Source organism: Tamandua tetradactyla, chromosome 2 (assembly GCF_023851605.1).
Source record: "Tamandua tetradactyla isolate mTamTet1 chromosome 2, mTamTet1.pri, whole genome shotgun sequence".
NCBI classification, from domain to species: Eukaryota; Metazoa; Chordata; class Mammalia; order Pilosa; family Myrmecophagidae; genus Tamandua; species Tamandua tetradactyla.
This window is the reverse complement of record NC_135328.1, coordinates 64,835,257-64,850,684: the sequence shown is the minus strand read 5'-3', so window position 1 is coordinate 64,850,684 and position 15,428 is coordinate 64,835,257. Positions and strand designations below refer to the sequence as shown.

Here is a 15,428-nt window from a genome sequence, read left to right as displayed (position 1 = left end):
TGGAGGTCACTCTTATGCAAGCAAGTTAGACATTGGTAACTATCATAACTTGTTAAATCCCAGCCAAAACCATTCCAGCCAATCCTAAAGAACATTTAGGGCAATATCTAAGATTCTACAAAGGTTCCATGCAGTAGGGGAACTTTCCAGAAACCTACAACCTCCAAATAGGTCCATGGACGAGATAGGTCCTGAGGCTTAGAGGGCACAGCCTCTCCAGAACATCAGCTAGTTCCATCTCCCTACCCCATGTTGTTGACAGTCCCTTCCAATATAAAAAATTTAGAATGGCCATTGGTCAAACACCCCTAAAGAGTGGGTTAGAAAGATCAGAGATGATGGTGGAGTTATATAGAGAAGGTACGGTATAACAAATGAATATGATTACTGAATCATTAAATTGACATTTCTTTCAGTTTCTAGTATCTTAGAGCAGCTAGAAGTAAAAACCTATAATTGTGGAATTATAACTCATACCAAACTCTGAAATTGCTGTTTTTACATATTATCCATTTTTTTTTTTTTTACATTAGAGCCCTTAACAAATCAATCAAATTTTTTCAGTTCCTGGTCTGATTACAAAATTACAAAATCATTGTATATCTAAGTCTTAAATTGATGTTATTTTCTCTCTTCAAATCGTATCTTTTGCATTCTGGTGTGCCTTATAATTTTTTGTTGAAAGTTGGACGTGGCACATTGGAACTCAAGGTAAGTAAGTCTTTAATGGGAGTTTTTATGTTTATCTGACTGGAGTTAGTGTTTTTTCTTTTCTATAGCTGTAGTCATCAGAGGATTAGAGTTTACCTACGGTCCTATTTTTTGTTTCCCTGTTGTCTTTGGCTTATTCCTAGATAGTCCTTTTTTTTTAACTTTTAAAATTGTATAGTATAACATGTATACAAAGCAAAGAAAGAAAAAAGCAATAGTTTTAAAAGCACTCTTCAACAAGCCCAACAAGCCACGTCCAACTTTTAACAAAAAAAATGCAAGGCACACTAGAATGCAAAAGATACAGTCTGAAGAGAGAAAACAAACATCAGTTTAAGACTCGGATACACAATGATTTCTAATTATCAGACCAGGAACTGAAAAAATTCGATTGATTTGTTAAGAGCTCTAATGTAAGAGAAAAAATGGATAATATGCAAAACCAGACAGGTAATTTAAGCAAAGAAATCGAAGCTTATAGAAAGACTCAAGAAGAAATGCTAGAAATTGTAAACACTTTAAGGAAATGAAGAATGCCTTTAATTAGTTCATCACTACCGGACTTGACTGAGAAAAGAACAAATGAACTTGAAGATACATTAATAGAAGCTTCCATATCTGAAAAGCAAAGATAAAAAGGACTGAAAAAACAAGACAAAAAACAAAACAAACAAAAAGAGATCACCTAAGAACTATAGGACAATTACAAAGTTATAACATATGCACAATGAGACTGCTAGACGGAGAACAATGTAAGCAGGAACAGGAAGAAATATTTTAAATAATGCCAAACATTTTCTGAAATTAATAAGAGAAGTCAAATTTTAGAACAAGGAACTCAGAGACCATAAAGCAAAATAAGTATCTCACCCCCCTCACCCCATAAAAAAATAAATATTAGGGCCTGACATTTAGAACAACAAGGATAAACGCACAATAGGATTTCTCTTCAGAAACCATGAAAGCAAGAGAGAAGTGGAATTAAAGATTTGAAATGTTAAAGGAAAAGGAACCACCAGCTGAGAATTCTGTATCCAGCAAAACTATCCTTTAATAGTGAAAGAAAAATGAAGACATTATCAGATGAATGAAACTTGAGGGAATTTGCTATGTTATGTGAGAAATGTTAAAATACTTTCTTCAGAGAGAAGGAAAATGATATGTTACAAATTCAGATCTACATAAAGATAAAAAAATAAAAGAATCAAAGAGGACTAAATAGAAGTAAATTACCAGAAAAGGCCATGGATTCTTTTGCCTGATGTGCTCAATAACCAATTCCTGACACATTGGGTTTTAAAGAGAGAGTCTATTAATAGGCACATGGTAGGACAGCAGATGGCCTAGTGGCCCAAAATCTGTCTTCCTGAACTGCAGCAATTCTGATAGTTTCATTACATTAAAACATGGGCAAGGTTTAGTTTAATGAGCACAGTGGCCCCAGATGATATAATTGGAGGTGATCTAATTATTGGGCATGTGCAGATTGATTACGTGTTTAGTTAGAGGATGTGTAAGAAAATAGTAGAGTGAGGTAAAGTCTAAGCTACTGTGAGTATCAGGTGGGCCCATTTTTGTTAGATCCAGCCTTGGTTATCAAGATAACTTTGGACTTAGGGTGGGTTATTTTGGTGCTCACCCAAGACCCATCATTAATAAACATTAGGAGCTGTCTTTAGTGATTGCAAGACTCTAAAGTTGAAAAACTGGATAACTGGGTACAAATGAAGGTTAGTCAAAAAGTTTTTACAATCAAAGTGGCAGAAGATAAGGGATATACATGATCAGAGATCAAGACAGCTGGATTACAATTTAGATATTTCAGGAATTTCCCTCTGTCTATGTCAATATACCAGAAAATAAAAAGGAATATCTATATAATGATTCAGTAATCAAAATCATCCTTTAAATTCTAAATTCTCAGTTACAGTAATATAAAATCTTTTAATTTTCCTATTATTAACAGATCTAACAGATACAATTGATTAAAAATAATTATAGCAACAATTTACTGGGTATTACTAGCTATGGAAAAGTGAAAACAATGATAGCAATGTTTGTCACAAGGGGTGGGAGGAAGGAATTGGGAATTTGGTATTATAAGGTTCTAGCACTGCCTCCAGACTGACAGTGTTATTTGAAAGTGAATTTAGATTATTTAGCAATGTGCATTACAAATGCTAAGGCAGAAACTAAAAATATTTTTAAAGAAGTATAATTGATATGGTAAGAGAGAAACATAGGCGGATGTGAAGTGAGTTACTACAATGGTGAATTGTAGGAACACGAGTTTAGGCAAAACAGATATGTTCAGCAAATGACCCCTTTAATGTACAGAATAAAGAGTCCACAAAGGGCAAATCTTCTTGTTTCATATAAAGACCAGAAGAAGTCCTATCAGGGCTAGTCTTGGTTCTAGCCAAAAATGTTTCTGGGTCAGAGCTGATAGATGGCAGCTCAGCATGCTGCACTTTGCACTTTGCATCAGAGAAGAGAGACCAATCCATATTGTTGGAGCATGGTTTGTATCCACTTTGGGCTTGGGGAAGTCCTGTCATGAGAATTCCTATTCTGATAAGCATTTGGGACCACTTATTCCTGGTTTCCTGGTTTCAGGTCTGTTGGGAACTTTTCATTAGACTTAATATCTCCCTCACTTTGTGTAACGGTACACAATAGAAAAGGAGGTGTGGGTAACAGAAGGCTGGAGGATGGTGGCTTATATGTGCTTGTGACTTCAGAGAAGGAGGTGGGGGTAGGTCAGGTGGAGGCAGGTGGGAGAATGGTTGCTTAACAGATGTCTTTAACTTCCCTAAAAAATGAAATCATATAAAATGTTCAGTTCAAGAGAGAGAAGGCAGATAAAGGGTGAAAGACAAAAGAGAAAGGAAGGAAGGGAGGGAGGGAGGGAGGGAGGAAAGAAGGAAAAGAGAGAGAGAGAGAAAGAAAAGAAAAAGAAAGATCAGAGGCAAAGAGAGAGGGTTAAAAGTATGGTAGATTTAATACAAGTATATCATCATTCACTTTAAGAGTGAGGGTTAAAAGTATGGTAGATTTAATACAAGTATATCATCATTCACTTTAAGAGTGATTGTTCTAAATACATAAATTAAAAGAGAAAAACTGGCAGAGCACTTTAAAAATAAGCCCCAACTAAACCTTTTCCGTAAGAAACCTGCTTTAAATATAAAGTCACAGATAGATAAAAAGCAAAAGGATGGAGAAACAATCACCATGATGACACAAATTTAAGAATCTGGTGTAGATATATTAATTTCACACAAAGCAGACATCAGATAAGGGAACATTAATAGAGTTTCATTACATAAAGGTAAAGGGGTCAATTTTCCAAGAAGACATAACAATCCTTTGTAGGTGAAGCCCTCCCAAATCTGTGTTTGCTACTCTGCGTGATTTAAAGCACAGGCACACCAAAAGGGATATGGAGGAAAAGGAGGTTTATTTATGCTGGCAAGAGGGCAGGAGAACTTCCCAAATCTGCCTCCGCATAGAAACTTTTCAATTAGCTTTTCTACACATTAGAGAAAAAGAAAGGCAATTATCTTGGGTAACAGGTAACAGGTGTCTGAAGAATTTTGCTTGTTCCTTATCTTAGTTGTTTACTGCTTCCTCCAGAATAATTTACATCCTCTGTGACACCTGGGCATGGTGCGGCCAAGTATAGGGCAAAGATGAAAGCCTACTCATACCTGGCTGCAGACTTTACATATTGCTTTTTGTGAGACTGAAGCTCAAATTTAAACTTGCTTCAAGTTTTAATGTGACATTTAAAAGATTAAACCTTAATGTATATGCACCTAACAAAAGAGGTTTAATATACACGAGACAAAAACTTATAGAACTGCAAGAGAAATAGACACCCGCTATTACATTCAGGAACTTAAATCCTATCAGTCAATGATGAATCCAGCATGCAGAACATCAGCAACGACTTAATAGACATTAGTTAGAATATTTCCCACAAGAGCAGAACACACATTTTTCCCAAGCTCATATGGAATATTCATCAAGGTAGATCACATTCTCTGCCATAAAACACACTTTAACAAATTTAAAAGTATATAAATCATGCAAAGAATGATTTCTGACCACAGTGGAATTAAAGTAGAAATCAATAACAGATTATAGCTGGAATATCCCAACGTATTTGGAGATGAAACAATACACAACTGAATAACATGTGAATCACATAAAATGTCTAGAGAGAAATTTTACGTATTTTGAAGTACATGAAAGTTAAGGTAGGACTTACAATATCTAAGTGAGGCAGTAAAAGTAGAAAAGATCCAAACTCCATAAACTAACCTTCCACATTAGAAGAATCAAAAAGGAGAGCAAATTAAATCTAATGTAGGCAGAGAAAAATAATAAAAATTAAAACAGAAATCAATGGAACTGAAAATGGTATATCAATAGAGAATATTAATTAAAACAAACATTAGGTGGAAAAAGGGATACAGCTCTAGCCAAGCTAAAAAAAAAGGATAAAAAAAAATCCACAAAGTACTAATCCAGAGATCAGAGATGTCCATCACTACTGATCCATGGACAGTAAAGTACAATAAAGCAAGAATAGGAACAGTTGTGTGCCCACAAATTTAATTTCTTAAATTAAATGAAACAATTATTTGAAAGACACAATCTACCAATACTTATTCCAGGATAAATAACCTGACTATGCTTATATCTATTAGAGAAATTGAATCAATAAAATGTCCTCCCCCCACCCCCCCAAAAAAAAAACCACAGCAGATGGAGATGATCCTAATGCTGTATTCCATGAAATGTTTAAGAAAGAACTGATAGTCATACTGTGCAATCTCAAATTCTTTGACACCAGAATTATTATAATACTAAAACCAGACAAAAGACATTACCTGAAAAGACAACTGTTGAACAATATCTCTCATCAACATAGATACAAAAATCCTTAACAGAATTTTAACAAATCAAATCCAGCAATGAAAAAAGAACCATAAATGACAGCCAAGTAGTATTTATTCCAGGTATACAAGGCTGATTAATCCATCTCCATCAATAGTCTAAGAAAGAAAAATCATATGGTCACATCCATAAATGCAGAAAAGACTTTGGCAAAATCCAGCACCCATTCATGATAAAAATCCTCAGCAAAATAGAGGGAAACTGCTTCAACTTGAACATCTGCAAAAAGCCTACAGCTATATCATACTCAATGGTGATAAACTAGATACTTTCTTCCCAAGATCAGGAACAAAACAAAGAAGCCCCTTTTCTTCATTCCTATTCAACATCCTACTTTATGTCTTAGCTAATTCTGTAAGATAAGGAAAGGAAATAAAAAGTATATTGATTGGAAAGGAAACAAGAAAAATGTGTTTGTTCGTAGACAACATACCTGTCTACATAGAAATCTGAAAGAATCTTTTTTGCAATTTTGTAATTTCTGAATTAGGAAGAAATAGGAAATGACACTTCAAATCATTAAGAAGAGATAATTTGAGAATCAAATAATTTCAAAACTCATGTCCTATATAATAACATCAAAAACTCATATTTCTCACTGATAAATGTGTTTTTCTCACAAGTACATTTACAAACGGTTCCATTAAAACAAGAAAACTTTTTCATCACTACAAACAGAAGCACTGTACCTATTAAGTAATAGCTCACCCTTCACCCACTTCCCTGACCCTGTAACTGCTAATCTACTTTATGTCTCCATGAATTTTCTTATCCTGGATGTTTCAAATAAGTGGAATTATACAATATGTCCTTTTGTATCAGATTTATTTCACTTAGCATAATTATATTAGTATTTTGATTCTTATAAATACAATGAAAATTTATATTAGAATTTTGGGATATTATGAGTGATCTCAGAAAAATATTCTATTTCTAACCATAATTCCTTGACATACAAATAAACAATCTTGTTGTTTTGATATATGTCCCTCCAGGGCATTATTTGTATTTCTCTCTTTCTCTCTCTCTCTGTCTCTCACACACGCACACACACATGCACAACACACACTAACTTTTCAATTACTCTCCAATAATTACTAAATTAAAAAAAATCACAGATGTCTTTCTAAGTCTAGAAATTTCAATGCACCATCATTTAAATTAATTATAAACTATTGCTTATATGAATATACCTTGATGTATTTTTGCCATTTCCTAATTGTTAGAAATTTAAATGATTACATATTCCATTATTATAAATAGCTCTGAGATAAATACATTGTAGGTAGACCTTTTACACATATCTGGTTATTAATTTATATAATAGCTAAATGTATATTATTTGTTTATATTTTGCTCCATGTCCTTTGTGAGTGACAGCCTTGTTTTAGTATTCTAGCCTAATTTCCACTCCCATCAACATCTACCAAGAGGTGATGAGATATACTAAAGCAATAAGCAGAGAATAGGCAGGAAGGGAAATCTGAGAGGCATTTCTGGTGTGGAAAAGAGATTCTGTAGGATCTCCTCGCGTGTGGGACTATGACTATTGTTCCTTTCATTCAAGTACCTGTCTTAGTGGCTGACACACAGAAAAGGATAAAAAATGGTTAAAGAAGCAAGATTGAATGACTGAAGTGAGAGTATATAGAAACTGATACTTAAAATGTTTGGATACTGGGTGAGAGTAAAAAGACTAAGATGACTGATTTTATTTCTTTAAGTGATTATTGTGCAAATAGGAGCCATGATCACATTGATATTTCCACTCAATATAAATTTTATATTTCATCAAAGCTTGTGCAGGTTAAAATACATAGGAACCTTATATGTTCTCTAAATATTTACCCCAGACAACACTAATTTCTTCTCTTCCAAATGATCATAAATATTTACTGTTAATTTCTAGTTTATGTTGTAGCTCTATGTTTATTTCCTCTACTTCATGACAATGCCCTTGACACAAACATCTTACTTTTTTCATGCTTATCTCCTACCCTGGCTAGTGTAGTATTTTGACATATATTTGTTTAAGTAGTAAATGAAAGAAATACATATGTGTGCATGTGTGTGAGTGTGTGTGTATGTATATATATCTAAATATATATATATATATATATATATATTTGCATTCTGTGTATCACCAACACTATAATTGATATTATTTCTTAAAATTTATTTTTAATGTTATTTTTTATTTTGAAATACAGCATATGTACAAAAAGCAATATATTCCCAAGTACATTTTAACAAGTAGTTATAGAACAGATATTAAAGTTTGGTTCCATGATTTTTTGCATTTCCTTCTAGTTGCTCCAAGACACCAGAGACCAACAGAAATATCAATATAATTACTTAGCAGTCATGCTTATTTGTTAAATCCTATCTTCTCTGCTATACCCCTCCGTCTCTTTGAATAACATATAAACATAAAAGCAATAAATTTTAAATTACATCAGTAATGAATTGTAGAACAGATTTTCAAGTTTGGTATGGGTTACAATTCCACAATTTTAGGTTTTTATTTCTAGCTGCTCTAAGGTACTGGAGGCTAAAAGAAATGTCAATATAAAGATTCAGCACTCATGTCATAAAAGCAACATTTTCTGTATAACTTCACCATCACCTTTGATCTTTCCCACTCTTTAAGGGTATCTGGGTTATGCCCATTCTAACTGCTTCATGTTGGAAAGGGCTGTTAAAAATAAGGGATAGAGGAATGGAACTAGGTGATATTCTGGAAGGGATGGCTCCTTCTGTATTTCAGGACTCATCTGGTCCAAGGATGTATGCTGGAGGTTGTATATTTTGGAGAGTTACCCTAGTGTATTAAAACTTTGTAGACTCTTATATAATGCTCTCAGTATTCTTTAGGACTGGCAGGAATGGCTTTGGTTGGGGTTTGGCAAGTTATGATAGGTAACGATGTCTAACTGAAGCATGCATAAGAGTGACCTCCACTATAGCCTCTAATTTATTTGAACTCTCTCAGCCACTGGTATCTTATTTATTACACTTCTTTTCCCCAATTTGGTCAGGGTGGCATTGTTGATTCAACAGTACCAGGGCCAGGCTCATCCCTAGGAGTCATCTCCCATGCGATCAGAGAGATGTTTATCTCTGGACGTCATGTCCCATGTAAGGGGGAGGTCAATGTCTTCACTTGCAGAATTGGTCCTAGAGAGAGAAAGGCCACATCAAAGAACAAAAGAGGTCTTCTGGAGCTGACTCTGAGGCATACCTATATGTAGGCTAAGCTTCTCCACTACATACATAAGCTTCACAGGAGCAAACCTCAAGGTCAAGGGCTTGGCCTATTGATTTTGGTATCCCTAATGTTTTGCACAGTATTTAGGGTTTCCACAATGGTAAAGTTTAATAGTTCATTTATTATACCCTGGGATGTACCCAGGCATTACATTAAACTACACAGGATTAAAGGTTCACATTCTTATTCTAGGCCATCTTCCTAACCCTTGTATTCTGAATTATCTTAATCCCAAAATGATCAGCTTCATTCTTATCTCTAAATTCCAGGTTATACATATGTAAAACAGCCCCTTAAAATCCAGAAATTACAACTATCACCCTGGAATAAATGTGACTACTATAAAAGCTTACAATCTAGGCCCTAGTTTTCCTATACATATTTTCTGAATGAGATCATACAATATTTGCTATTTTATTTCTGGCATATTTTGCCTCACCAAATGCCCCACAGGTTCATTCACATTGTGGCATGCCTCACAACTTCATTTCTTTTTTTTTTTTGGCATGTGCAGGGTCCAGGAATTGAACCTGGGTCTTAGGCATGGCAGGCGAGAATTCTGCCACTGAGCCACCATTACACCACCCTTCACCACCCTTCATTACTTTTTGTGGCAGCACCATGTTCAATCACATGTTTACACCATCATTTGCCAATCTACTTCTCAGTTAGTGCATCTTTCAGCTACCCTTATCTACTGGACCTCATGTATAATGCCCAAAGTGAACAGTCCATCAGTAATCTCAAATTTAGATAATTTCATTGTTCCTAAGAGAAAGATAACCAATAAACATACCCTCACCACATGGAAAATCCAAACCCCCATCTAAATCTTGTCCCTCCCACCATTATGTACCCCTGGTATTGCTGCAGTACTGTTTATGTTTTCCTGTTAAACACAGCCCAGAGCATGGAATAACATTTTTCTCCCTGTAACCCCAAATTATGCATTCTTTGTACAAGATTCATACCTTTGCTGTAGTTCATGCAAGAACTTATATATATTTGTAGTTGTTTTTGGTGGGACACATGAGTCTATACAAACACTTTCAATCATGTTCATCTTCAATATGGTAATATTACCTTTAGATCCACTAGTGAACTGCCTTCACTTCTATTTCCTTACCATTACGTTCAACCTCATTAGCAAATTGCTTACCCATCTTAAGCTTCTGTGTATCTCTAGGTCCCCCATATTCTGTTGAGTTGTATGGTTTATTTATGTAGACAGGATATCAAATCTTTATCTGATGTTTGATTTCCAAATATAATTTTCCATTGAGTTGGCTGCATCTTCACCTTTTTGACAAAGTCTTTGGGGCAAAAAGCACTTGATTTTGAAGAGTTCCCATTTATCTATTTTTTTCTTTTGTGACTTCTGTTTTCGTGTAAAGTTTAGGAAGTTCCCTCCTATTACTATGTCTTGAAGATGTTTTCTTACATTTTCTACTAGGTACTGGTTCTTTAGGTGTTTGATCCATTTTGAGTTAATTTTTTTATAGGGTATAAGATAAGGGTCCTTGTTCATTCTTCTGGCTATTGGTATATAGTTCTCCCATGCCCATTTATTGAAAAGACTATTTTGTCCCAGTTCAGTGGATTTGGGGGCCTTGTCAAAGATCAGTTTACCATAGATTTCATGGCCTATTTCTGCACCCTTGATTTGATTCCATTGGTCAATACATTCTCCTAGTGCCAGTTCCATGCTATTTTGACCCCTGTAGCTTTGCAATAAGTTTTAAAATCAGGGAGTGTTAATCCTTCCACTTCATTCTTCTTTTTTAGGATGCTTTTAGTTATTTGGGGTCTCTTTCTCTTCCAGATAAATTTGGTAACTAGCTTTTCCAAGTATTCAAAGTAGGTTGATGGAATTTTGATTAGCACTGCATTGAATCTATAAATCTGTTTGGGTAGAATTGACATCTTAACTACATTTAACTTCCTATCATGATCATGGATTAACTTTCCAGCTACTTAGATCTTCTTTGATTTCTTTTACCAATGTTATATGATTCTCTGTGTACAACTCCTTTACATCCCTAGTTACATTCTTTCCTAGATATTTGATTCTTTTCTTGCTATTTTGAATGTAATTTTTTCTTGAATTGACTCCTTGATCAGATCATTGCTTGTGTATAGAAATATTGCTGATTTTTCCACATTAATTTAATAACCTGCCACCTTGCTGAATTTGTTTATTAGCTCAAATAACTAACTCTGTGGTAGGGTTATCAGGATTTTCCAAATGTAGTATATGTCCTCTGGAAATAATGAGTTTTACTTCTTTCTTTCTAATTTGGATGCCTTTTATTTCTTTTTCATCCCTGATTGCTCTAGCTAGAACTTCTAATACAATGTTGAATAATAGTGGTGACAGAAGGCATCCTTGTCTCATTCCCAATATTAGGGGGAGAGATTTGATCCTCTCACCATTGAGTACAATGCTGGCTATGGGCTTTTCATATGGGCCTTTTATCATATTGAGGAAGTTGCCTGGATTCCTACCTTTTGAAGATTTTTTTATCAGAAAAGGATTTGAATTCTGTCAAATGCTTTTTCAGCATCAAATGAGATAACATATGATTGTACCCTTTCAATTTGTTAATGTGCTGTATTACATTAACTAATGTTCTTGTGTTGAACCATCCTTGCATTCCTGGTATAAACCCTCTGGTTGTGGTGTACACTTCTTTTAATGTGCTGCTGGATTCAATTTGCTAATATGTTGAGCATAAATTTTTGCATTTATACTTATTAAGGAGGTTGGTTTGTAGTTTTCCTTTCTTGTGGTATCTTTACCCAGTTTGGGTATTAAAATTATGTTAGCCTCATAAAATGAGTTAGGTTGTGTTTGTTTTTTCTCAATTGTTTGAAATAGTTGGAGCAGGATTGGTGTTAGTTCTTTTTGGAATGTTTGATAAAATTCCCCTGTAAAGCCATCTGGCCCTGGGATTTTCTTTATAGGAAGATTTTTGATGACTGTTTGAATCATTTTACTTGTGATTGGTTTGTTGAGATCTACTTATTTATTCTTGAGTCAGTGTGGCTTGTTTGTGTGTTTCAAGAAATTTGTCCATTTCATCTAAGTTGTCTGGTTTCTTGGTGTATAGTTGTTCATAGTATCCTCTTACATTTTTTTGTTGTTGTTGTTTGTTTGGTTCTTCAGGGTCTGTGGTAATAATCCTTCTCTCATTTTTTTTGTTTGCTTATTTTCATTGGCTCTCTTTTTTCCTTTGTCAGCCTTGCTAGTGGCCCATCAATTTTACTGATTTTTTTGAAGAACCAACTTTTGGTTTTATTGATTCTTTCTGTTGTTCTTTTGTTCTCCCATTCATTTAACTTTGCTTAATCTTGATATTTCTTGTTTTCTGTTTGGGATCAGTTTGCTGTTCTTTCTCAAGTTCCTCCAGGTGAGAAGTTAAGTCCTTGATTTTTGCTCTTTCTTGTTTTTTGTTTTGTTTTGTTTTTTTTCTTTTTGCATGGGCAGGCACCAGGAATTGAACCTGGGTCTCTGGCATGGCAGGCAGAAACTCTGCCACTAAGCCACCATCACACTGCCCTCTTGTTTTTTAACATAGGCCATAAATTTTCCTCTCAGCACAGCCTTTGCCACATCCCATAAATTCTGATAAGTTGTATTCTCATTTTCCTTCATCTTCAGATAGCTACTGATTTCTCTAGCAATTTCTTCTTTGGCCCATTCATTGTTTAAGAGTATGTGATTTAATCTCCAAATATTTGTGAAAACTTTTGTTCTTTGGTGGTTATTGTTTTCCAGCTTCACTCCATTATGATCAGAGAAAGTGCTTCAAATAATTTCAATGTTTTTAAATTGATAAAGACCTGTTTTGTGCCCCAGTATGTGATCTATCCTGGATAATGTTCCATGTGCACTACAGAAGAATGTGTATCCTGTTGTTTTATGGTGGAATGACCTTTATGTGACTATTAGTTCTAATCCATTTATCAAATGTTCAAATTCTCTGTTTCCTTGTTGATCCTCTGTCTGTTTGTTCTGTCTATAGAGGGGAGAGGTGTATTTTAAGTCTTCAACTATTATTGCTCAAATATCTATCACTCCCTTCAGTTTTGCCAGTGTCTGTCCCATGTACTTTGGAACGCCTTGATTGGGAGCGTAGACATTTATGATTATTTCTTCATGGTTAATTGTCCCTTTTACTAATATATAATGTTCTTCTTTGTCTCTTATGATGTCTTTACATTTAAAGTCTATTTTGCCTGATATTAGCATAACTACTCCTGCTTTCTTTTGGTTATAACTTTCATGGATCATCTTTTCCCATCCTTTCACTATTAACCTATTTTCATCCTTGTGTCTAAGCTGTGTCTCTTGTAAGCAGCATACAGATGGATTATATTTTTAGTCCATTCTGCAAAAGGGTATCTTTTAATTGGTAGGTTTGTCCATTGTCATTCAAAGTTATTATTGTAAAGGCGTATCTTTATTTTTTCCTTTGACAATTAGACTAATTTCTTAAGAGCTTTCCCTCCCTGCCTTCACAGTCTCTGGGTCACTTTTTCCACTTGTAGATCTTGTGTGCCAGTCCCAAGAAGATAAACAGGGACAGGGACTCAGAGTGCTGCTTGATGAGCTGCAGAAAACAGCTTTAAATGGCTTCTTCATACTGTATAAAGACAGTTGTCAGTTCCAGCTCCTTGTACCATGCCTTCACCCAGGCCACATTCTCAGTCTCATTCTCCTAGTAATTCTCCTGTAGGCTCTGGACCTGTTCTGGAGAGGCCCATTGCAGATACTGAACCAATAGCCAGCTGTACTTGTTGTCTTGGATGTCAGTGCCAACCTTGCCGGTCACATTGGGTCCCCAGAAAGGTCAAGGTAATCATCCTAAATCTGAAAGAACTCTCCCATCTCTAGAAGGATCTTGGCGCTGGCATGCTCTTTGTCCCTGGCAATACCCTCTACATACATGGCAACAGCTACAGGAAGGTAGAAGGAGTAAGAAGTTGTCTTGTACTTGACAATGGATTTGTACCTCTTTTCAGTGAATCTGCTCAAATTCACATTTTCCAGAGGGCCTGTGATTAGGTCCAGAGTCTGCCTGATCAAAGTGTGATAGAAAACCTGCAGGAAGAGCTTGATCAGTTTCAGATAATAGGGCTACTCTTGGCAGTACAGCTTCAGCAGATGGTAGATGCATACTTCCACAACAAGGCATTATAAATGTCACCTATGCCTGGCTTCTGACACCAGCAGGACTGTCGCCATCAGGTGAGGGATTAATCCATGATGTCATCTGTCATCAGAAGAAAGCTTGGAGCAGTTCCACACACCACTCTACAGCAGGGCCCACTGGACACTATCAGCATCCTACTTCTTTGGCCCCTCCAGCTCCTGGAAAACTGCCAGCACCATCAAACCACAATTATACTTGCCTCCAATGGCATTGTATTCCAGGATCTCCTTGAGCCAGGCAATAGCATCTCCTGTCTCTAGTTTCCCCATCTCATCCTGGGTTAGCACCTTGAGAATCTGGGAGAAGTGCTGGATGAAAGTCTGCTTTTCTTGGGCATAAACATCAAAATTTTTGTCACTGTTCTTTCTGAGGGAGGAGCAAAGTACTCTGTTCCTGGATGCTGGTTTTGGCTTGTTAAGGCCTTTCTTGAATCCACCATCATTTCATTTGAATTTTATTTGTCAGATCTATATGTTTTTCCTCTCTTTCTCTTTTTATCCTTTAGGTTACTCTTTATGGTACTCTTCATTTCTGTCCCCTCCTCCATACCTTGCTTTTCTGTTTTTTTTATCAGCTGACAGGACTCTGTTTAGTATTTCTTGTAGAGCTGGCATCTTATTGACATATTCTTTCAGCTACTGTTTGTCTGTGAAAATTTTAATCTCTCCCTCAGTTTTGAAGAACATTTGGCTAGGTACAGAATTCTTTGCTGGAAGTCTTTTTCTTTCAGGATCTTAAATGCACCGTATCACTGTCTTCTCACCTCCATAGTGCCAATTGAGTAATCTGACCACAGTCTTCTGTGGTTTCCTTTGAATGTAGCAGATTGTTTTTATCTTGCTGCTTTCAAGATTTTCTGCTTCTCTTCAACATTTGACAGACTGATTAGTAGTATGTGTCTTGGGAAGGCCTATTTGGATTTATTCTATTTGGAGTTCATTGGGCTTCTTGGATTTGCATATTTATGCTTTTATAAAGGTTGGGAAGTTTTCTCCCTTCATATCCTTCACTAATCTTCCTAGCCCTTTATTCTTCTCTTCTTCTGGGACACTGATGGCACTTATATTTGTGCGCTTTGTTTCATCCATCATTTCCCTGAGATTCAATTCATATTTTTCCATATTTGTCATTCACTCTTTTGTGTGTTCAAATTCAGTTGTCTTGTCCTCTATTTCACTTATTCTTTCTTCTGACTCTTCAAATAGCTGTTGTGTGTCTCTAGCATATTTTTAACTTGGTCTATGGTATCTTTAATGTCTGTGATATCT

At 35.5% G+C, this 15,428-nt stretch overlaps 1 pseudogene; it reads right to left on the bottom strand.

The window, feature by feature from the left end:
* Positions 1-13,476: 13,476 nt before the first annotated feature.
* Positions 13,477-14,212, bottom strand: LOC143660603 (farnesyl pyrophosphate synthase pseudogene; annotated as a pseudogene).
* Positions 14,213-15,428: the final 1,216 nt, after the last annotated feature.